Consider the following 25,059-nt stretch of genomic DNA (forward strand, 5'->3'; position numbering starts at 1 on the left):
TTTGGAAAATAACATCATAGCCATAGATGGCTATTTGATGGTGAGTCAATAGAGTGAATTAACATCTTTCCTTATTTAGGGTAGTTTTCCCCAGAACTGAAAGTTCACTCACTCTTGTTCAATGAAGCGCCTTTAGAGCAGGGGACTCAGTGAATTTGCTGCTTAAATTTTAAAAACCATCCATCTTCCTTAGCCCAATATATTAAAGTCTGTATTTCCAAGCTCCTATATCAAACTATAGTTAAAATAGTTCATGCTTAGTACAATTCCAGTCCCAGCATCTGAAGAGTATCTTAGAGATGGATAAAATAACTTTAGCTTCTGCCCTCAGAACTAATTTAGGAAGTTGTTCATTTTTCTCTCTCACTAAAATTGGGGAATATTATTATTGATCTAAAATGAAATTAGTGGAAAATGAGAGAACCCCAAAATCTGGTCTGTCACAACCAACAAAATTTCAATTACAGCCCACTTTCCTTGAACATCTGACAAATCCTATTAGGAGCTGTGGTTTCCCTGTCTCTTGGGTCCTTGGAGAACAAGTTCAAGAGAAGGCTGCACAAGGAATCTGGGATATCCGAGCAGAGAAAGATACACCCAACCTCAGTAAGGTTGGCACATTGAAGTGGATGAGCTGCTACAAACAGACCTCCCAAATTTCCAAGTATTGAGACACAGAGATGCCCTAATATCTCAGGGTCGTATTTATTTGAGCAAGATTTGAAAAGCTAGTCATAATGGTTAGTTAAAGAAATATAATCAACTGCTTATAATGAAAAGGATTTTATTTGTGGAGCCCCAGTTAAGAAGATGTCATGCATCTTAATACATCTGTTATTGGAATGTCTACTGTCTAAGAAAGAGAAAGATCTTGGACTGCATTGTTAGACAAATGACCCATTGCTTAAATCCAAACAATTGATTTCCTGGGTGGTCAGAATTCCAAAATTACATATAATGCAGCCCCTTATTGGAGCAAAACTCTTCCATTGAGAACTGGATATGTGGGTATGACTGTGGCAAATTTTAAGGGTAATGCATAAATACGTTTTCCAGTCTTTAGTCATATTCTTTCTCACTTATTTTTTATTACTTTCTATTTTCATATATGGACTTATTATGCTCTGTGTTCTACATTATTCATCTTGACATGGCTTAATGGCTAATGACAATAAATTCTTCTAATAGGTTCCTGAGAACCAGGTTGGATTTATTAAAATCTAACATTTTGGATTTGATCTAACCCCCAATATAACACGGCATTCTTCATTGCTTTTTTAGATCAGTGATAGAATTGCTTCAGAGACCTTGAGAGATAAAAATCAGTTCCCCTTTTTCCACCAGATGTTCCCCAAAGAAGGGATCCAGTACCCAGCCATTGTCCAGCTGCTCCTCCATTTCAGATGGACCCTGATTGGCCTCTTTGCTTCAGACACCGAGAAGGGAGAGAATTTCATGAGGATTTTCAGCCCTATGCTGGTCAGGAATGGAATTTGTGTTGTTGTATCACAACAATTCTCCACAGATGGAAATACAGCTCCCCTCTATAAGGGGAGACAAGTCAATGTCTTTGTTCACTTCCTGGAACATGTTCCTCTTGCAAACAGAGTTCTTCCTTTCCATTCAGCACTTGCACACTTGCCAGGACCCACTGAAGGGAAAGTTTGGATCTTGTCAATCTTGGGTGAAGCGACAATGAGAAGGCACAGGCTTTTCAAATATGTCCACAGTATTTGGAACTTTGCTTTTCAGGAAAAAAGTCCTAAGGATGATCCCTTTGAACACAGTTTCTTTGCAGGACCTCAATATCAAGATGAGCATTTTCACTCTTCTGTTTCAAAGTCCATCTTCTCGGTCAAAGACAGGGGAAGATGCCCCCAGAAAGCCCCACTGGACACCCAGTGGAAATGGAACAGGATCCGGGTCCTAAATAACCCCAATGTGTACAGTATCACCAAGACTCTGGCCCAGGCCTTGAATGCTGCCTATTCCTCCATTCTGAGGAGGAGAAACAAAGGGGTCGAAGAGAGTTTGGGGCCTCCAAGGCTGCAGCCGTGGCAGGTAAGGGGTCCCGACAAGGATCCATCAGATTTCCTTAAATTTTAGGAAGCATCCAAAGGAGACGGAGGGGAACCATCAGAGCTCTTTGGGGTACAAAAGGCCAAGAGTTTGGGGCAATTTAATTATTCATGGAAAGGGGTGTTAAACATTGCTAATTTTAAAACCATGCATACATTTTTCAATAAAATACTGTAGGCAGGGGTTTGAAATTAGCACCATAGAATTTTATATTTATACCTTTGAAGGAAACTCTGAGACCATCTAGCTCAACCCCTCCTCTCTGCAGGAATTAAAGCATTCCAGAATTCCAAATTTCCACATTTCACATTCTGCATTTCAAATTCTGAATTCTGCATTTTGAATCCCAAATTCTGCATTCCGAACTCCACGTCCTGAATTCCAAATTCCACATTCTAAATTTGAATCTTGGATCACAGAATGTGGAAGTCGGAACTTAGAATTCAGAATTTACGATGTAGAATTCAGACTGTGGAATTTATTCTTCGTTATTCGTAAGTCGGAATTTGGAACTTGGCATTTCAAACTTCAAATGCTGAATTAAGTATTATACACTCTGCATTCCGCATTCTGTATTCCACATTCCATTTTCCGCATTCCATTTTCCACATTGCGCAATCTGCATAGAGAATTCCAAATTCCGCATTCCAATTTTCTGAGTTCGCAATTCCACATTTTGAATTCGCAATGCCACATTCTGGATTTTGGATTATGGACTCTGGATTCCAAATTCCATATTCCATATTCCGCATTCCAAATTCTGAATGCCATTCAATATTCTGAATTCCAAATTCCTTGTTCTGAATTTCAAATAGTTCTGAATTCTGCATTTCAAATTCCATATTTTGTATTCCAAAATCCGCATTCTGAATTCCTAGTTTTGAAATCCACATTCTAATTTTCAAATTTTGAAATTTGCATTCTGTATTCAGCATTCTGAATTCTGTATTCTGAATTGCAAATTCCAAATAATGAATCCCATATCCCAAATTCCATGCTCCACATTCCAAATTCCTAGTTCTGAATTCCAAATTCCACATTCAACATTCCATTCTGCTTTCCAAAATTTGCATTCTGAGTTCCATATTCTGAAATCCACATTCCCAATTCCGTATTCCTAGTTCTGTTTTCCAAATAATGAATTTTGAATTTCACATTCTAAAATCCACATTTTAAATTTCAAATTTGGAATTCCAAATTCTGCATTCCAAATTCCATGTTACAAATTCCAGATTCTTAATTCCAAATTCTGAATTTTGAATCCTGCATTTTGCATTCTGCATTTGTGGTTCCAAGTTCTGAGTTCCACATTCCAAATTGTAGGTTCTGAATGACAAATTCCAAATTCTATATTCCACATTCTGGATTTTGAATTCTGAGTTCCTTATTACACATTCTAAATTCTGCATTCTGAATTTTGAATTCTGAATTCCATATTTTGAATTCTGAATTCCATATTTTGAATTCTGAATTCCATATTTTGAATTCTGAATTCTATATTTTGAATTCCCAATTCTGCATTCCCAATTCCACATTCCCAATTCTGAATTCTGCATTCTGAATCCGAATTTCACATTCTGTTCCGCATTCTATATTCCGCATTCCATCCCCCATTCTGCATTTTGCATTTTGCATTCTACATTTTGCATTCTGCATTTTGCTTTCTGCATTTTGCTTTCTACATTGGAATGGAATGCAATATTATGGAATGTTTTGAAATAGAATGCAATAGAATGGAATGTTATGGAATATAGCAGTGATGGCAAACCTTTTCAGCACTGAAAAGGGAGCGTGCGCATGCCCGTCAGGGCCTCAACCCAGAAGAGAAGCTGTCCAGGGGGCATGCACGTGCGGAGAAATGAACTTCTGGTTTCCTGCATGCACATGTGCACCGGCCGCCTGGTCTTCTAATTTCTGGCACACATGACTATCTGGCGTGCGTGACTATCAGCTGGCCGGTGTGCACGTGCACACCGGAAACTGGAAGACCAGCTCTTCTGGTTTCCAGCACTTCTGTGCGTGTGAAGACAGCTGATCACCACGTGCGCAGGCGTGCCAGAAACCTGGAAAAGGAACGGGTGCCGTGGAGCATACATGCAACTTGGCTCTATGTGCCACTTTGGACACGTGTGCCATAGGTTTGCCATCACAGGAATAGAGTGTTGTTGAATCGAATGGAATGGGACTGGATGGAATATTATCAAATGCAAAGTTATGGAATGGAATAATGTGGTATGGAATGGAGTGGAAGTTTATGGAATGGCACATTATGAAATGGAATGTTATGGACGGGAATGGAGTAGAATGGTATGGAATGGAATGGAATGGAATAAAATGTAATGTGACCGAAAGGTATGGGATGGAATCTAACAAAATGTTATGGAATGGAATGTTATGGAATAGAATGCTGTGGAATGGAATGGAACTGGAGAGAATTTAATGTTTTGGAATGGAATCGAATATTATAGAATGGAATCGAATATGGAATCTTGTTCTGACCCCCCTTCCTCCATTGCCCACACAGCACACACACTCCGGAACAGTACAAGGGAACAAGGTTTATTACACGAACAGACAAGAGGTTCCATGGCAGCAAGCCACCAAGATAAAACTCACAGGAACAGAACACAAAAGCAGCTATCCAGCTTGCCAGGATCCCAGACTAGAGCTTCTGGCATAAGTCCTTTGTTGACTGCTGCGAAGGGCATCTCCAGAGTCAACCCTTTTATAACCTAAAAAGGGCGCCGCCCAAACAGCACCTGAGAGCTCTTTACCACCTATAATTACGCCCACGCTCCTTGCGTCTGTGGGCGCGCCGGTAACGGGCGTCTAGAAACTCCCTGCTGAGTCCTGAGTCACTGTCACGTGACTCTTCCCCGCTGCTCCAAGGCATGGCATCGGGAGTCCGCCTCCTCTGGCTCTCACCGCTGCTCCATGCCTCTGGCGCCGCCTGGTGGCCGACCAGACTCTCGGATCCCTGCTCAGCCTCCGAATCCTGTCCAGGATCGCCCATCTCCTCTGGAGCTGACTCGTAGGGACTATCACTCTCGGAGTCTGGTGGCAGCGGCAGCGGCACCGGCTGGGCCACAACACTATGCCTCACCGCAGGGCCCTTCCCCCGGGCCTGACGCTTGGGATGCGGTCGGGAGGGAAATTGTCCATGATAGGCCCGCACCAAAGCTGGAGCATGCACAGCCGTCGCATCGGTCCAGGTCCCCCCGTCTGAGTCCTCGTCCGCCCAGTCGACCAAATCCTGGAACCGACCCTTGAGCCATCTCGAGTCACGGATCCGGGTCACTCTGTGCGATGGCTGTGTGTGCACCTCAGGTGACAATGGTAGGGGCGAAGAGGGACGTCGGAGAGGACAATCCGACCGCTCAGAGATCAGGAGCGAGCGATAGAACACCGGGTGTACTCGCATCGAGCGCGGGAGGGTCAGGCGATAGGCCACCAGATTGATAACGGCCTCCACAGGAAACGGCCCCAGATACCGGTGGTCCAACTTTCTCATAGGCCGGTGGGATGGAAGATGCCACTTGGACAACCACACGCGATCACCCACGGCCAATTCCGGCACCGCACGGTGAGACCTGTCCGCCACCCACTTGTAATCCTCCTTCGCCTGATTCAAATAGCGGCGCACCATCTGGTGAACCGCCTGAAGCTCAGAGAGGAAATCCTGCGCTGCAGGGACCGGAGAGTCCACGGGGGTGAGAGGGAAAAAACGAGGGTGGTACCCGACGTTCGCCATGAAAGGCGTCGTCCATGTGGAGGAGTGCTGCGAGTTGTTGAACGCAAACTCCGCCACGGCGAGGTACTCCGCCCAATTGTTCTGCCGCTGGTTCACGAAGCAGCGCAGATAATGTTCCAGAATCCCAATCACCTTCTCCGTCCCCCCCCATCGGTTTTGGGATGGTGCACCGAGGACAAACAAACTTGAACGTCAAGAGCGGCCATCAGCCCTTTCCAGAACTGGGCCGTGAATTGTGTACCACGATCGGAGACGACCCGGTCAGGTAGGCCGTGCAGCCGGAACACGTGCTGGATGAACATGCAGGCGGTGGCGCAGGCTGTCGGCAATCTCCGGCAGGGGATGAAATGCGCCATCTTGGTGAGCATGTCCACCACCACCAGGACCGTAGTGAAACCGGACGACGGAGGCAGTTCCGTCAAGAAGTCCATAGACACAGCTCCCCAGGGTCTGTCCGGGGTCGGCAATGGCTGTAGGAAGCCTGGAGGAGCTCCCGTCGCTGATTTGGCCTGTTGACACTGCACACACGACGTGACGTACGTCTGCACGTCGTGTCGCAGGCGAGGCCACCAAAATGTACGGGAAACCAGGTACAAAGTTTTGAACAGGCCAAAGTGTCCTGCTGCCAGAGTGTCATGACACTGGGAGAGAACCAATCCACGGAGCGGTCCTGCAGGCACGTAGAGCCGATCCCGATACCTCAAAAGGTCCTCGTCAAAGGTCCACGGGGATGTCGACCCTACCTCTGCCCGCCGTTGTTCCACCCACTCGTCGTTTCGCTGCGCATTCCGTATCAACGACCGTAAATCCACGGGTTCCTGGATTGCAGCGAAGGACTCGACGGGTAGGACTGTCCGGGGGGGCAGTGAATCAGAAGGGTCTGAGTACTCCGGCTTTCTAGACAGGGCATCCGCCCTCTGGTTCAAGGCACTGGGGATATACGTGACCTTGAAGTGGAACCGGGCAAAAAACAGAGACCACTGGATCTGGCGTTGATTGAGCTTCCGCGCTATTGTCAAAAACTCCAAATTCCGATGGTCTGTCCGGACTTCGACCTGATGCCTGGCCCCCTCCAGGTGATGTCGCCAGGCTTCGAACGCCGCCTTGATAGCCAGCAACTCCTTCTCCCAGATGGTATAATTGCGCTCGGAAGGATTGAGTTTCCGAGAGTAATAGGCGCAAGGGAAAAGGGTGCCATCAGGGGCGTGAGCCTGCAATAACACCGCCCCCACCGCGATGTCGGACGCATCCGCCTTGACTACAAAGGGGCGATGGGGATCAGGGTGTTTCAAGATCGGCTCCTTTGTAAAAGCGCGCTTCAAGGCCACGAACGCTTGTTGTTCCATGGACCCCCAGTGAAACGGCACTTTCTTTTGCAGGAGCCGAGTGAGGGGCGTGGTCAAGAAAGCAAAGCCGGGGATGAAGGACCGGTAGTAGTTAGCAAACCCGAGGAGTCTCTGAACGTCTTTCATCCGTCGAGGAGATTGCCAACTTCGTAACGCCTCCACCTTGCCTGGCTCCATCGCTATTCCTTCAGGGGATATACGGTGCCTCAGGAACTCGATGGTGGTCTGCCAGAACTGACACTTCTCCAGCTTGGCAAATAAGCGATGCTTTCGAAGGCGCTGCAAGACCTGACGCAAGTGCTGTTGATGATCCTTCCGAGACGTAGAGTAGATCAAGATGTCGTCCAGGTAGATGACGACAAACTGATCCAAAAGGTCCCAAAAGATATCGTTCATAAAATGTTGGAAGACAGCTGGGGCATTGGTCAACCCGAACGGCATGACCGTATACTCGAAATGTCCGTATCGGGTGCCAAAGGCTGTCTTCCATTCGTCCCCCGCCCTGACTCGGACCAGATTGTAAGCTCCACATAAGTCCAGTTTTGTAAACACCGCGGCCTCCAGGAGCCGCTCCAACAACTCGGGAATCAGAGGCAATGGGTAGCGATTACGGATCGTGATGGCGTTCAAGCGCCGGTAATCGCAACAAAGTCTTAGATCCCCGGTCTTCTTTTTGACGAACAAAACGGGGGCAGACAAGGGCGAAGACGAAGGCCGGATAAAACCCCGGGCAAGGTTCTTGTCAATGAAGTCCCGCAATGCGGCCAACTCTGGTTCAGACATGGAGTATAGGCGGCCCGTCTGGAGTTTCGCATCAGGTACCAGGTCAATGGGACAGTCGTAAGGCCGGTGCGGTGGCAGTTGGTCCGCCTCCTGCTCGCTAAACACGTTCGCGAACTCCGCTAAATCCGGCGGCACTGTCACCTCGGCCGAACTGGGCACCTGAGCCGCGCAAACATGACGGGTGTGGTCCACGCATTGCAAGGACGGGAACGAGATCCTGTTCTGCGACCAGTGGATCTGGGGATCGTGCGCCCGCAGCCAAGCCAAGCCCAACACCACGGGGAAATGCAGACCCGAAGCCAGATGTCCCGGTTCCCCACAGTAAAAACACAACCCCCTTGCACGCCGTCTCTCCATCTCCGTGCGTGACAAGCGGGGTCTGGCTGCACCCAACTCCATGGGCTCCTCCCGTAGGACAGGAGTCTCTCGTGGAACTGGCACTCTCAGAACCTCCCGGGACGCTCGGCGAGGCCTCTGCCTCTGCAGCCGGCCGTCAATCCGGAGGCATAGATGAACCAACGCGTCAAACGTTGGAGGCCTGCCCACTCTCACCAGCTCATCCTGCAGGTCCTCTGACAGGCCATCCTGAAAAGCATCCATAAGGGCTGGCTCATTCCACTCAGAGTCCTGACTGAGCAGCCGGAACTCGGTAACGTAGTCCAGTTAAGAACCACGCCCTTGGTGCAACTCTTTCAGGAGTCTGGTGGCTGTTTCTCCCTTGATGGGATCCTCAAACATCAGCCGAAGATGTGTGCAAAAACCCTGAAAGTTGTCCAGCAGGGGGCTCGGCTGAGACAGCAAAGGCGTAGCCCACCGCGCTGCTGTGCCTGAGAGCAAGCTTATAACAAATCCCACCTTCGTCTGGTCGGTGGGAAAGTCCTCCGCTCTCAAGGCGATGAACAACCGGCATTGGCCCAGGAACGCCGAGAAAAGTTTCGGACTGCCATCAAACTTATCCGGCATGGCCACTGGGCATTTCCTCCATTGCTGCTGGGGGGGTGGGGGGTTGACAGGAGCAGACAGCTGCGCAACTTGCGCTGTTAGCAAGGCAAGTTGCTGTGCAAAGAGAGCATTCTCCGCCTGAAGTTGCTCCATTACAGCTGAATGGAGATACGTTTGGGGCAGCAGTCAATCTGTTCTGACCCCCCTTCCTCCGTTGCGCACACAGCACACACACTCCGGAACAGTACAAGGGAACAAGGTTTATTACACGAACAGACAAGAGGTTCCGTGGCAGCAAGCCACCAAGACAAAACTCACAGGAACAGAACACAAAAGCAGCTATCCAGCTTGCCAGGATCCCAGACTAGAGCTTCTGGCATAAGTCCTTTGTTGACTGCTGCGAAGAGCCTCTCCAGAGTCAACCCTTTTATAACCTAAAAAGGGCGCCGCCCAAACAGCACCTGAGAGCTCTTTACCGCCTATAATTACGCCCACGCTCCTTGCGTCTGTGGGCGCGCCGGTAACGGGCGTCTAGAAACTCCCTGCTGAGTCCTGAGTCACTGTCACGTGACTCTTCCCCACTGCTCCAAGGCATGGCATCGGGAGTCCGCCTCCTCTGGCTCTCACCGCTGCTCCATGCCTCTGGCGCCGCCTGGTGGCTGACCAGACTCTCGGATCCCTGCTCAGCCTCCGAATCCTGTCCAGGATCGCCCATCTCCTCTGGAGCTGACTCGTAGGGACTATCACTCTCGGAGTCTGGTGGCAGCGGCACCGGCACCGGCTGGGCCACAACAGAATCTAATGGAATGATATGGAATGGAGTGCAATGTTTTGGAATACAATGTTATGGAATGGTATGAATGGAATGTTATGGAATAGAATGTTGTGGAATGGAATGGAACTAAATAGGATTTAATGGAATTGAATGTTTTGGAATGGAATGGAATTGTTTGGAATGGAATGATATGAAATAGAGTGGAATGTGATAGAAAGGAGTGGAATAGAATGGAACAGAATGAATCCATTTGATCATGGAATGTTATTAAATGGAAAGGTATTGAAAGTTTGGGAAAGGAATGTTACAGAATGGAATAATATTTTGGAATGTTAGTTTGTAAGTTGATTTTATTGATTAACCCATGGTGCATATCAAGGTGCTGAGTTCCAAGCACAAATTATGACTAAGATCCAATAAGAATAATTTAAAATGAAACTGGAATAAAATACAATTTAAAATGAAACTGGAATAAAAATTTAAAATGAAATTGGAATGTAATGCAAAACTAGAATAATATAGTTGTATTGATTTCAGCTACAACTTAAGTCCATGAAAATTTCCCCCTCTGTTATGAAATGCTGAGCATTTCTAATCTATCGGATAAATGGTTGCACATTGTTTCCTGTAAGGTGAAACCACTGATTTATTAACAAAAATAGCACAATTGGATTTTTATACACACACACACACACACACACACGAAGTTATTTTTAATATATATTTTTTTAATTTAGGAAAGAGTTTCAAGTGAAAGAATACGATGGAGGCTAATTTCTCTCTGTTCTTCACAATTGACAGGAACAACGCAACAGAAATTTCAAGGCTGCTGCTGGGAAAAGAAAAGCTCCAGATGAAGAACAAGGAGGTCAGGCAGAAAAATCTCCAACTAATTGCAGAAAAGGCGGAGCTCTGCAAAGATTTGGAAGAGAGACTGAGAACTTTTAGATAGCAACCTCGGCTTTTCTTCCAGAAGTTTCAATTCAATTCTCTCCAGCTCCCTCAATCGGAACAAATGTTCTACAATGTTCTGGGTTGAATTCAGCTGCCAGGAACAAAGTGGCCAGAAATTGGAAGTGACTCTTTTCACCTTGTTCCCAACATAGCAACACTAAATGAATTAAAATGTAAGGCTATGTATAAAAAACAAAATTACTGTTCATTGTAAACAAGTTTGATAACTCAAGTAAAAACCCAAGGGGCTAATTTTATTCTAATTTTATTCCTTTTATTCATAAAAAAATTAATTTTATGCCTTGATGTTTTAGAGAGAAAATATGTCAAATGCAGCTTTGCAGATAGAAAACCTTTGAAGAGAGAATAATTGTCTCCTTTTCTTGGTTCTAAAAATGGCAGAACTCTAGAAAGAAAACAAGGATCTGAAAGAAGAACGTAACAGCTGAGAAATATTTAGATTACAATCCTGACTTTCAGATTTATTTATTAGAGCCCTGAGGCCAGATATGAATAAGAAATGGAATAAAAGATGTATTACAACTTTGGCCATCTTTGGGGTCTCTGTGTCGGTTGGCTTCTGTGTTTCTCTGCTCCTCATCAAAGGAGTGGCATCACCCCAACTGGGGAGCCAAGGCCATGGAAAACCCCCTGGAAAATTTGGAGCTAATTTTGGTGGAACTAACATCCACTTACTTTATCAGAAGCAAGCATAGAATCCCATAAGGTTGGAAGGGATCTTGGAGGTCTTCTAGTCCAACCCCCTGCCCAAGGAGTCCTTATATCGTCCTGAACTAATGGTTTTCCAATCTTTTCTTGAAAACCTCCAGGGATGGAGGACCTCCCACCCCCACCCTCAAGAATAAACCTTATTATTAAAGTTAAGAAAATAACATATCACTGAATTATATTTTATTCTCTCTTTCTTCTTCCATCCCCAGAAAAAGGTCTTTGCAAGTGTTACCGGAGCAGCCAACTGAGAACAGCCAGTCAGAAGGTGTTGAGGTGGCCCCCATCCCTGCTAAATCCTTCAATCCAAACATCCCCATCATGGATGAGAGAAGAAGGATGTGGGACTCCTTCCCTGCTCTACAATGTGATGGTTGGTAAGTGTTTGAACTAATTTGGTTGCCAGCTTTTTCTTTATTTTTCCAATATAATGGTATTATTGCTGTTGTTATTTCTTTCTTAGGTGGATTCCATTCAAGAGGCAGAAAAACCCAGGTGGATGCAATCAGTGGACAACTTGGAGGCCACAAAAACTGAGTGGACCAAGGACTTGTGCAAGAGAAGGAAGGAAGAAAAGAAGGTCCTAGTTGAAGGGAGAGGATTTGGCGTCCCTTGAAGTCACCTGGGGTCCTTGGTTGATTTGCATTTCCTGCTTTGGGTTTTTGGGTGGGATGTTGGCCTTGGAAGCTAAAGAGAAAGAAAACTGGGAGCCTGGAAATATTTAATATTAATTTGATTGCTAAGTTTAATTATTTTTTTGTTTCTTGCTTATTTATTACTTCATTATGATCAAAATATTAAATTGATGCTTGTTTTGGCCCAGGACTAACCGGCAGCTGTGGTGAAATCACAAAACAACTGGAGCCCCATTTGGACACCCATGGCATTGACAAGCTCACCATTAGTTAATTGCCAAAGGTGGCTTTCCTTGGAACAGCTGACATCCAGTTCAAACATCTGGCTGACTGTGTGAAGAACCAGAATCCCCCCCGTGACGTGGTTGTGACACAGACTTCAGAGGATAATCAGAGCTGCATAAAAAGCAATTACTGCCAACCTGCCTTCCATTGAGGACCTGTACTCTGCACGAGTCAAAAAGAGGGAAGGTGTTACTTGCTCTACTGGATTACCATCAAATAGGCATCTATGGTTATGATGTTGTTTTCCAAAGACCATAACTTTTGAACATGATTTATTAATTATCAGATAATTATTATGACAAAAGAATCCAAGTCTTCTTCACAGGGCATACAACCCAACGATTAAGTGTGATAATATCACATTATCAGTGTAAATCAGTGTGTTCCAATAAGTATTTAGCATGGTAAACATGTGTACCTATAACAGAACTTATAACAGAGTAAAAGGGTTGGAAGGGACCTTGGAGGTCTTCTAGTTCAACCTCCTGCAGTACTCCAGACAAGTGCCTGTTCAGTTTCTTCTTAAAAGCCTCCAGTGATGGATCACCCACAATTTCTGAAGGTGAGACGTTCCATTCCTCACCATTAGGAAATTTCTCCTTAGTTCTAAGTTGTTCCTCTCATTGCTTCTTCCCATCCATTGTTTCTTGTCTTGATTTCAGGTTGCTTTGGAAAATAGGTTGACTCCCTCTTCTTTGTGGCAGCCCCTTAAATATTGGTACTGTAAAGTCCTACAGACTGCCTGTGATGTGTGTATGTGACACTGCCAGACCTGGGCGGAAGGGAGCTGGCAGGACAGGAGCTTGAGTGATATCTGTCTGTTTGCGCAAGGGGGAAGGGGAGAAGGGAGGTGGAGCAGCAGAAGGAGCCTTTTGTGCTGGGGGGGAAGGGGGGCAAGGAGTGCCTGGGAAGGGTGCGGGGAAATCAAAGACACCCAAGGAACTTTGCTCCACTCACTAAAGTTTTAAAACCAGCTTTAAAATAAAAGCCAAATGGATGACTTTGAGACAATCATCGGGAGATTGTGAGTTCTAGTTCTGCCTTAGGCTTGAAAGCCAGCTGGGTGAGTTTCAGCCAATTCCAATCCTCCCATAGGAATGAAAACTTCCTGGGGGACTTTGGGCCAATCATCAGGAGACTCGTGAGTTCCAGTCCCACCTTAATTCTTACTGAATGGGGTTGTGGAACTAGGAAATGTTTAGATCAATGTGTGATACCAGAATTAGAGATTCCTAGAGTGTGAGATGGCCGAGTGTCTAATATTGTGTGGTGTGATGGAGGAAAATGAAATTGTGGGAAAATGCCTGTTCCATGTTGGGCAAAGCCATCAGTCTCTGCCTTCTTCTGCTTGTGGGAGAACCAGAGGCCTTTGTGTGGTCACTGTGAATCTTAGATTGACCTTGGTCTGATCCATCAGAACTTTTCTTATCTCCTTAAAATGGAATTTGCAAAGGGATTCTATTCCCAATTAGGAGCCATTCTCAGACCTAAGGATTGATTCCCAATTCATTAGCAATCTGTGTGGTTGGAGAGCAGAGCAGCTTCCATGGGTGCCTCTTCCTAGAAACCTCAAAGTCCCTCCTCTCTTATTCTCCCCCTTCTTGAACCTGGATGAATATTATGCAGACTTGAAGGTTTGTGACCTGGTCAATGATGTGGCTGCCTTTAGACAGGATCCCTTCAGCCTCCTCCTGGGGAGAGTCTCAAGATCCCCTTTCTCTGGACATCTTCCCCAGCCCTTCACAGACAAGACAAGCTTGGAAGAGGAGCAGAGAAAATGCTGTAGGTAGAAATTGTGGAAAAATTAAAGGGTCTGAAAACTGCTATTTTATTTCTCTGGTTAATGTGGACATTTGTTTACACGCTTAATTTTTTATTTACTTTTTTGGGTGTGAAGTACAGACCAAAATAAAAACAATTCCAAACTGAAATCCCAAATAGCTGTTTTGTTGGACACGTTCTGCAAAGGAGGTTTTATCAGGAAACCAAGAAAGAATTACATAAGAGGGATGAAGATTTCCTTCCCCAGCTGAGAGCCTGTCAAACATGGCATTTCACATCATTCCGGCATTCTCAGGGAGAGGATCAGGCAACCAGGCTGGTGCTTGTTTCCTTCAGCTTCCTCCTGAGCTCTTGTCCTGCTCACTCTCTCTCTCTCACACACACACACGTTTAGTCGCTGTCAGTAGGAACAAGTGCCCACGTTATTTATTTTATAAAGTGTCGTGTTCAGTGGCTGTTGCTGAACAGCAAATTCCTCTAAATGACTTTTACAGAGATTTATTGAACTGAAAGGGAAGGGAGCTACAAGAATGCAAGTCATTCAACTATTTCCCATTTTGAAACATATAGAAATGATTTTCGTTGACTCCTGCATACTATCTAAATGGAAAGAATTAATATCTCCTTTCAAATAAAAACACTTAACAATTCCAATGTCATAATGGTGTTATGTTTTTACATTTATTCTAGCTGTGAGCTGCTCCTTTGTGTTCAGGTCTGGCCTCAGAAGGTTAATGTAGCATTTGGGGATGAAGATGCAGCCCAGCAGACCAGCGCTGGAGGCCAGGATGGAGAAGACCTGAACAGCCACCATGTATTTCCCTTTGGTGCTCAGGTAGGTGGGCACAAAAGTCACCCAGACGCTGCAGAAGACCAGCATGCTGAAGGTGATCAGCTTGGCTTCGTTGAAGGCCCCAGGCAGATTCCTTGCCAGGAAAGCCACCGTGAAGCAGATGGCAGCCAGGAAGCCCATGTAGCTGAGGGTGACGTAGAACATGACAACAGCCCCTTCGTTGCATTGCAGGATGATCTCTCCAGGCTGGGAGTGGAGGTCAGAGTCAGGGAAGGGGGGAGAAGCTCCCAGCCAGATGGAGCAGATGATAATTTGAACTAATTATTTCCCCCAGCCCTGCTGAAGTCTGTGAGGGCTCCTGGGGGATGGGGGAAGGCGTGTAGAGGGGAGGAATGATTTGTCTTATACTCTGAAAAATATGGTAATTATGACTAATCACTTCTCCTGGGTGATCAATTTTTCTATGCTGTCAATACAGAAGAGTTGATAAATCTCTGTAATTCAAGGTTTGATGCAATGTTTATAACAATTTTCACATAAAGCTAATTTGATGTCTTTTAAAGAGTATCTTCTAGGGAATTATTTCTGATTCCCTAATAGAAAGGAGTGTATGAGTAAAAAGCAGTGGAAAAATATCTGATTTTTATGACCTGGTAAACTATAGGATCTCATGTAATAAAGCACTGGAAGACAGATGAGGGATACCAAAATTAATAAGTGTCTTTATGAAAACAATATCAAAATACTAGATGATTGCAAACTGAATGTGAGTCAGCAGGAAAGAAGGCAAATGCCTCCATCAGACTCCCAGGAAATCAGCATCCTGGTTTGGAGAGACTCCAGCTCAAGTCCCAGGTCCCCTTGGAGGCCCCACACTTGGAGAAGACCTTGCCCAAAACCTGGGTCAGGCAAGGAAGCCAAGGAAGAGCTCAAAGGAGCTGCTCTTGGCCTCAAAAGAAAGACAAGGAGGAGAAGAGCCACCTTGCTCTACGGAAGTGGAAAGAAAGAAGCCTGGGAGCAACTTCTCCAACATACAATATCTCCCAGTGGGAGAAGGGAGGATACAGCCTAACTGAAAGATGCTCAGACAAAAGCTTGGAATCTTTTCAGGGTTATTCCAGAGAGTCAGTCCTGGTAACATGAACTTGGGAACAAGAGAGGAGATTCTGGCCGAATGAGAGTGGGAAAATCCTGAAAGGAGGAGTCCTTTGAGAGCTGAGTGGATAAAAGCATCAAGTTTGGAATGGTGTGTGTGTGTGTGTGTGTGTGTGTGTGTGAGTGAATGGAGACATTCTTCTCCCCATCCCAGGCATCCTTGGCATTTGGGAGGCAGAGGACGAGGCTGCTGCATGTGGAAGCGCAGAGGAGAAAGTTTGCAGGAAGCCGAGATCTCAAGGGACCTGTGGCAGCAGAAAGCAAAGGGGGGGGGGTCAGAAGGAGGCCCCCTCCCTCTCCGTGCAAAGGAGACCAAGCATCCCCAGCAATCAGATGGGCGACCCAGCAGGAGAGGAGGGGGCAAGGGGAGATGCTGCCCACTAGCTTCGGCTGTCTCGAGGGAGCTGGGCCGGGATGGAATAAGTTGCACCAGCTAAGTCAACATGGGGACAATTTGGTGCCCCACAAGTTCCTCACTTTCCCAAACTGCCGGCAGACAAAGACATGCACACACACGCACACACACACACACAAACACACACAAACATACACAAACACTCCGCATTCCAAGTTTGGGGATTTGTACGCAAAGAGGAAAGAGGGGGCTTTCTTCCCAAGCCCAGGCCTGATTGGCAGTTTGTAAACTCCGATGTGGATAAGTCTCCAAGCTTGGAATGATGTGTGTGTGTGTGTGTGTGTGTGTGTGTGTGTAGGTGCACGCATGTGCGTCTGTGTGTGTGTATTGAGACGTTCTTCTCCCAATCCCAGACATCATTGGGAGGCAGAGGAAAGAGGTCCACGGTAGATAGTTTGAAGTTGAAGCTGTTTGAGGGTTTGAGGATGTAACAACGGAATTAGGTAGAGCATTCCAGGCGTTGACCACTTTGTGGCTGAAGTCGTATTTTCCGCAATCTCATTTGAAGCGGTTTACCTTCAGTTTGTATTGATTGTTTGCCCGTGTATTATTGCGGTTGAAGATGAAGTTGTTGTTGACAGGCAAGATGTTGTAGCACACAATTTTCTGTACTATGCTTAGATCGGACCACAGACGGCACAGTTCCAGATTGTCCAAGCCCAAAATTTCAAGCCTGGTGGCATAAGGGATGCTGTTGTGAGTAGAGGAGTGGAGGACTCTTCTGGTGAAATACCTCTGGGATCGCTCGATTGTATTGATGTCCGATATGCAGCGTGGATTCCAGGCAGAAGAGCTATATTTGAGGAATGGTCTGGTAAAGATTTTGTGTGCCTTAGTTAGCAGTACAGTGTTACCAGAGAAAAAGCTTCGCAAAATTAGGTTAATGACTCTTAATGCCTTTTTGGCAATGCTGTTACAGAGAGCTCTGGGGCTTAGATCCTTGGAGATGAGGACTGCTAGGTCCTTGACAGAGTGAGGGTCATCTAGGAGGTTGTATCCGCCCAGCTTGTAGTTGGTGTTCTGATTTTTGTTGCCAATGTGTAAGACAGAGCATTTGTTAGTTGGAATTTGGAGTTGCCAAAGATGCCAACAAAGATCACTCGGCATTACTGCGATGGTGTCTGGGGGGGTGGAGAGGACATTTATTTCTGTAATGAACCTCCCCCTCCCTTTTCTCTTCTTTTCTTTTCCCTCCCCCCCAAAAGATTCCCTTATCTTGACTTTTGTTTGTATTTTACTTATTTCTTTGTTAAATTGATATGCTATGCATCTCATTGTCCACACGGAGTGGCTTATAAGTCTAGTAAACACTTTCTTTTGCTATTCTTAAAACTTTCAAAGACACGGGCATACAGGCCAGGCCAGATAATGAAACAGGCCAGATCATGAAACAAACCAGGATCTGGACCAGCTATAACAAACCAAGATCAGCTATCAAACCAGGATCTGGACAAGCTATCAGGCCAACCTTGAACCAACCCTTGTCCATCTCAAAAGACAAGCCAGGATTTGGAGCTGGCCTTTGCCAACCTCCCTCCCTTCTTCTCTTGCAAATGGACCCTTTCCCCACCAGATGCCACCCAGGATCATTGGCCGCGAGTGGGGCGGTGTTTGGGGAAGGGGATGGTGTGTCTTCCCAGACAAAGCCCCCAACTCCCGCCAGCTTCCTGTGGAATGGAGCTTTTGCAGGCCAGCCAAGTTGCTGAAGAAGCGGCCAACGAGCAAACTCGGCTTGCAACCATCCGGGCGGCTCCCTTTTCAGGCTTCTCCCCGCAGTGCCGCCCAGCACATACCGTAGTTCCCGGCAGCTGCCACTAGTGGTCAGGTGCGGATGCTCAGGGACGACGCACAGGAACCGCCTGGAGGGAGGCGCGCAGGAAGCAGAGGGCAGCGGGCTGGTTTCCTGGCAGACGTCTCACTGCCGGACTAGGTAACCTCATCAGTGCTGGGAAGGAGGAGGATTTGCTCTCCGCTTCTCTTCAGGGCTCTTTCCTGGCCAGGGTTTGTGTGGGGATGATGGTCTTGGTGGTCCTTTGGTTGGGCTGTTGGCTCCTTTGGCGGTTCCTTGATTGAGGGTTTTGTTGACTTGATGGCTGGTCTGATGTTAACCTTGGAGTTGATCTCTGCTGATCTGGGTGATGATTGGATTGGATTCACAGCTGCCCAAGAATCAAGTCAAGAACGCCCCAATCAAAGAAATGCCCAAGAAGCCATCAGAAAACAGCCCAACCAAAGGACCTCCAAGACCATCATCCCCATCGACACTCAGAGAAGCCCCTACTATATAAACTGAGAGTATAAACCTCTCTGCCTTCTAGCACTGATGATGTTTGGGTAATGAAACTTCTGCAGGAAAACAAGCAACCTCGGAGAGCACCAAGGACCCCTCATGTCCCCCCTCAGCTATAAATATTCTCCTTTGTTGGTGCTCTTCTTAACTGATTTCTCCCTCTGAAGGATTAGCATTCACTCAGCCACCCAGTGGTTTACACGAATCTCCAAAGCAGATTTTAATTTTTCTCTCCTTTCGCCCTTATCACTTTGACATAGCTTCCCAAGTGTCGTTATAATAAATGAACAATATACAAAAAATACACCTCTCTCAATAAAGATTTAGATTAGTGAGTTTGAGATTGACTTCATTGTGCCCAGCATTCAGCTTCAAATTATCGGGGGAGAGGAGGCAGGAAATAGAAAGATGATAGGTAGATGACAGATTGAGAGAGACAGAGAAGTAGGTAAATAAATGTTTTTTATTTAGCAGCTCTTAATTCAATATTTACTTATTGATTTATCATTGTCTCACTTCCCTCTCCATTTTGAAGTGTGGCTTGTGGCAGGTACAGTTACCCAGAGAAAAAAAGGTACAAGTGTGATGCAAACCCAGAGATCTGAAAGGAATTAATATAGCAGGATTTGAAAATAAAATTCAGAATGCTTTAAGTCCAGTGCACAATAGCATAAAGAAGTATTGGTTCCCACTGCAAGAACTGTTCACTATTGCTTATAGGGCCTTTGTTTGCTCTGTTGATCTACTCACTTACTACTGTTAGGTCTGAGACATTCAGGGATTTAAAAAGGAATGGTTTCCATAATGTACATTTCTGTTTAACAAAGCTGGAAGCTTAGATCACTCCTATAATACTGTAGAGGACCCAGAGAAATCACATTTTCCCCAAAACAATCCCTTTTTTTAATGAATTACAAAAGGAGCAAAATCTCACAATATTAAATCTCACAATGTATCATATGATATTTGGAGAAATTTAATTCCTTTTAAAATCACCTATTAACCATGTTGTGCTTACAGAACTATATGAATCTTACAGTGCAAGTCACAACTAGAAAATATTGCTGTCTCCCCAAGAAGCAGGTTTAATTCTATCAAGAGTTTAATGTTAGGATATTTATATTATTAATTAAAACATTAATATTTCTGTCATTAGAATGGTAACCACCAAGCATATTTAGAGTGATTCTAAGTGGAGTTCTGCATTGAAGGGGAAGTCACCAGGAAACTTGATGAAATTTGGAAAGAGAAAGAAACAGAAACCAATTCCAAATAGGAAAGTATTAACCTAATATACCTTGAGAAAGTTGGGATTTAATAATAATGATAATAATAATCTTTATTGTCATAGTACTTAAATACAACAAAATTGTAATGGGAAACTACAAGGCCACTTTGGATTCCTAAAAATGCTCCACCTCGCCAGGCGCCAATTTTGGTGGCCAAAAATGAAATTGGAGGTGGAAGATTTTGTAAACAGCTGTGCCACCTGCACAACCATGAAAATACAGCCAGGGAAGCCCCTGGACTACTTCAATGGGTAGCCAGCCCTAGCTGACCATGGGAAGAGATCGCAATGGACTTCATCATCGAGCTCCCAGACAGCAGCGGAAATTTCTATTTACTGTCTTTATTTTCCAGGATTACTAGAGTTTTGTTAGTCACTCGAGTGCGATTTCATTGTTAGAACCGACAGCCACTCATGATGTGAGGGCTAAAGGGCTGAATGGGCAGTCGGAAGAGCCAGGTCCTGGTCCTCCTTTAGTGACAGAAGCTGGAGGACCTTGGCTCAGTCAGTCCTTCCAACCAGCCATGAGCCTCCTTACTGCACTATGCACAGCTCTGCCATAAGAGCGAGGTGAGCACAAGGCAAAACTCTGACAGACAGTCCGGCCAATGACATTGCTTTATTTTTCCTGCTGCTTGAATGGACCAATGAGCGGCGGTTATGCTAATGTGCCATTTAATTCCAGAACCACAGTGAGGCCTTTGCTTGGCTTCCCTCCCTATTTGCAAATTTAACACTGAATTTAAAACATATCATTGAAAACACAAGATAAGAAGCAGGTGCCACTTCTTTGGGAAGTGCATTTTTTTTAAAAAAAGTGAACGTTTAAAAATTGAGAAGAGAAGCAAGTTTCTCTCTCTTTTTCTTTTGTTGTTGTTTTTATGATATGTTTATTTTAAGCCTGTAACAGTTTGCAGCAAGGCCAAGATTCTCCCAAAACAGCTGAACTGCATCCATAGGGCCGTAAACCAGAAGCTAACATTTAAAGAATTGCCTTAATAGTTTGATGTGCTCTTTAGTCGCTGGCAGCACATCTAGTTGATCTTGAAAAGGTTCCCAGGGTGTTTTAAAACTTTAAATCCAGTCACTGACTCTGTTTGTGCTCAATAAGTTAGGAGGAGCTAAGCTGGTTTGAGGACAACTTTGATCTACTTCATCCATGTCAGAAGTCAGGTTGCCTAGAAAACAGCCTCTACCTGTGTTAGATTCGGGCAACGAGAGGACAGACTCCAGACGATTGTGACAACAGCTCTTTATTAGTTAGGTAGAAGTGATCCAGCTGAATCTGGGATCGTGCAGCTCCCCTTTTATGGGGAGCTGGCAGACCTCCCGTCCAATCAGAACAACCCCTTGTTCCCGCCCTAGTGGCGGACCTGAGTGGAGACTACAGCAGTTTATGCAAATATCTAACAACCTGTGCAGTGGTTGTTTTGCCTCTCTAAGCCCTTTCCTCAGCCAGCAAAGCCACCAGTTGGCTCTAAAAGCTGACAAAACAGCTGGGGTGATGGTGTTGGTGTGTAGGAGAGAAGGATGAGTTTCCTATCTGGAAATAAACAGCCAGAAGTAGCCTAAAAGGAGCTGAAAAAAATAGCTCCTTTTCTCCAGTAGAAGGACTCAGAAGGAGATACATTCTCAGATGTATTCTGGCCACCAGGCCCAACTAAAGAGGGTATAACTACTACATGGAAGTCCCTGAGTAGGACTTTGTTTCAGACACTGATACTGGGGACCAGGAGGGACTTGGCTGTATGAGAGAATGTTGTGATGTCATCCAGCTGATGATGTCAGCCTGATGTCACGGAACACAGGAGGGGGGACGGAGTCCAACTGCCTCCTGCTTTTAAAGAGCAAGCAAGCTATCTACAGTCTTTTCTTTCTCTTTTCCTTCTTTCTTTCTCTCTCTAGGCAGGACTATAAGTTACCATGGGTAACTTATTGAATTCTACCTTCTTCCAGCTGTCCAGAGAAGGTAGGTGTGAAAAATTAGTTTTAAAAATCTTAATTATTTTTACTCCTTTACACCTTCATTCGTAGCTGCCTCAAATACGTGACTTTGGGCAGCTTACAGCAATTAAAAACAATATAAAAACAGATTGAACTATTAGAAAGTTTAAAAAAAGACATGAAAATCATGTAAGAGAATCTTCAGTATAAAAAGCAGCCCAAAACGTTAATATTATTCATTTTTTGTTTGGATTTATATAGCCACATAAAAAATACTACATTTCTTCCACATACTTCTAAAACATATGTTCAGGATATACAATACTAAATTTCCTGGGTGAAGAATGATTAACTTTGCCACCCAGAAACTTGCCTTTTAACTCATTTTGGCCCAATAAACCTATTTTATAGCATTATACTTTTGATAGTGTCAGTATTCTGAACCAAATTTTATTCGGGTAGAGATGGCAGCAATTAATTTATGATCTGTCACAACTAATATTTATGATCTAAAACTAGTTTTTTTTTAATTGTGACTCTTGATAATAATCATCTCATCATTTGCCTTGCATAAGAGTACACAGAGTACACCTTGAGATGAACGATTCTTGTTCATTGTGGTCTTTCATTCCTTCTGACAGATAGTCTTCTTCAGGGAGCGGCTTCTCTGGATGATCTCGTTGAAGGTTTGAGACGTCTGGCCTGTGACGGGCGTGAAGAGCAGGTACTAAATCGGTTGAATGAAATAATGACCTAGTTATTGTTTTTTCTGATAATACATTTTTATTATTTTTACATTTAAAGCAATGCAGTACCACAAAGTCGAAGTGACCATGCATTCACATTATGCACAATTAGTCTCAACCATTAACTATAAGCCTACGTAGTACATCGTCTATCACAATATATACAGTTTGTTCCAGTCTTGTCACCTTGTCTTATACCAATCATAAAATCTGTTCCAGACTTCAAAATATTCTGATTCCCCTTTATTTTTAAGTTCAAGAGTGAGCCCATCTGTTTCCGCACAGGCCAACACTTTTCTGATTATATCTAGTTCTGATGGTGTGTTTTCTTTTCTCCAATACTGTGCAAAAGTTATGCGGGCCGCAGTTAGTACATGTATAATTAGATCGAGTACATTTTTCTTAAAACCCTCCGGTATTATGCCTAGGAGAAAAACTTCTGGTTTAAACAAAATTTGGTCTCCCACCATTTGTTCCAACCATGATTGAATCATTTTCCAATATCTTTTGGCCTCATTGCATGTCCACCACCTATGATAAAAAAGTGCCTGGTGTTTTTTTTACACTTCCAACAATTTGGGGCCAGATTTTTAAACATTTTGGAGAGCCACGCTGGGGGGAGATGCCATCTGTAGAACACCTTATAAAGATTTTCTTTATATGCCATAGCCATTGTTAGTTTCCGATTAAGTATCCAAAGTTTTTCCCATTTAGCCAAGTCCACATGATAACCAAAATTCTTCGCCCAGGGGACCATAGTTTTTTTGACATGTTCTTGCTTGAGTTTATATTCCAACAAGAATCTATACAGCACTTTGATCAACTTGTTTTCTGTCTCTTTCAAAAGTTTATCTAGTATTGTATAATCTTTGGCAATACCTTCCTTCTTCCTATCCTGTGCAAACCTTGATTTTATCTGTAAATAAGACCACCATTCTACTTGTACCCCTTGTGATGCCAATTCTAATCTAGTTTTAATTTCCCCCTGTCTATTCAATAACTCTTTATATGTAACAATATTTTCCATATTAATTAAATTTGGGTGTATATATGCTTCCATTGTAGATAGCCAAAAGATAGAATGCTTGTGTTTAATTTTGTTCCATATTAATAACAGGGACTGTCTGATGTAGCGTCTATTGAAATATTTATGTGCAGATCCTTTTTCATACCATAGAAAGGCATGCCATCCTGCTTGAAGGTCATGACCTTCCAGTTTGAGTAATCTTTTATTTCTCAACATTATCCATTCTTTTAACCATGTTAGGGTAGCCGCAATATAATAAAGTTCCCAATCTGGTACGCCAAATCCTCCTTTTTCCTTAGTATCTTGCATAGCTTTGAGTTTTATTCTTGGTTTTCTTCCCTGCCAAATAAATTTCGAAACCAATTGATTCAAATCCTTAAAAAAACCTTTTTCTAATTAAATTGGAATAAACTGAAAGACAAAAGGAATTAATACAAAAAAATGGAAAGAGGGACACATAGCTAAGGTGGAATACTAGCAGAATAGCTAGAAAGATGTAGTCAGGGAAGCCAAAACTCAAATGGAAGTAAGACTTGCAACAAATGTCAAAAAAATTTTTTTTTTAAAAAAAAGGTTATTTTAACATATAAAAAGCAAGAAAAAAGTCAAGGGAACAATCAGTCCACTAATGGGACAAGATGGCAAGGAAGTATAGAATAGAATAACAGAGTTGGAAGAGACCTTGAAGGTCTTCTAGTCCAAACCCTGCTTAGGCAGGAAACCCTACACCACTTCAGACAAATGGATATCCAACAACATCTTAAAAACTTCCAGCGTTGGAACATTCACAGCTTCTGGAGGCAAGTTGTTCCATTGATTAATTGTTCTAACGGTCAGGAAATTTCTTCTTAGTTCTAAGTTGCTTCTCTCCTTGATTAGTTTCCACCCATTGCTTCTTATCCTGCCTGTGATGACCTTGGCATAAAACAAAGGCAGACAGCAAGAGCTTGACCAAAGCTTGTCTTTATTCAGCGGCAGCCATCTGTAAACTAACTTCTGCCCTGGATGACACCATTAAAAAGGTTAACTGTTTCCTAGCCTTAAAGAGCTAAGCACAGCAATTGTACTTAAAATATAACATAAAACTTACACATCATTACATCTCCCCTCTTAAGTATAAAACATCTAATATGTTACAAAATCTTTCCATATTTTGGGTTTAATGGCTCGACCATAGCGAGAGAATGTTACCGCTGTCTGATCATCAGTAAAGTTACTGTCAAGTTGTGAGTCGGTCCCAGCATTGTCACATGCTGATATGCTTACATTGTTCTTGGCGTTTTCGGTAGGCTGTATATCCGTGTTCAGAAGTTTTGTGCCATCATGTGCCTGCGCTTCGC

This window comes from Natrix helvetica (assembly GCF_964273705.1).
Source record: "Natrix helvetica genome assembly, chromosome: 5".
Lineage (NCBI taxonomy): Eukaryota > Metazoa > Chordata > Lepidosauria > Squamata > Natricidae > Natrix > Natrix helvetica.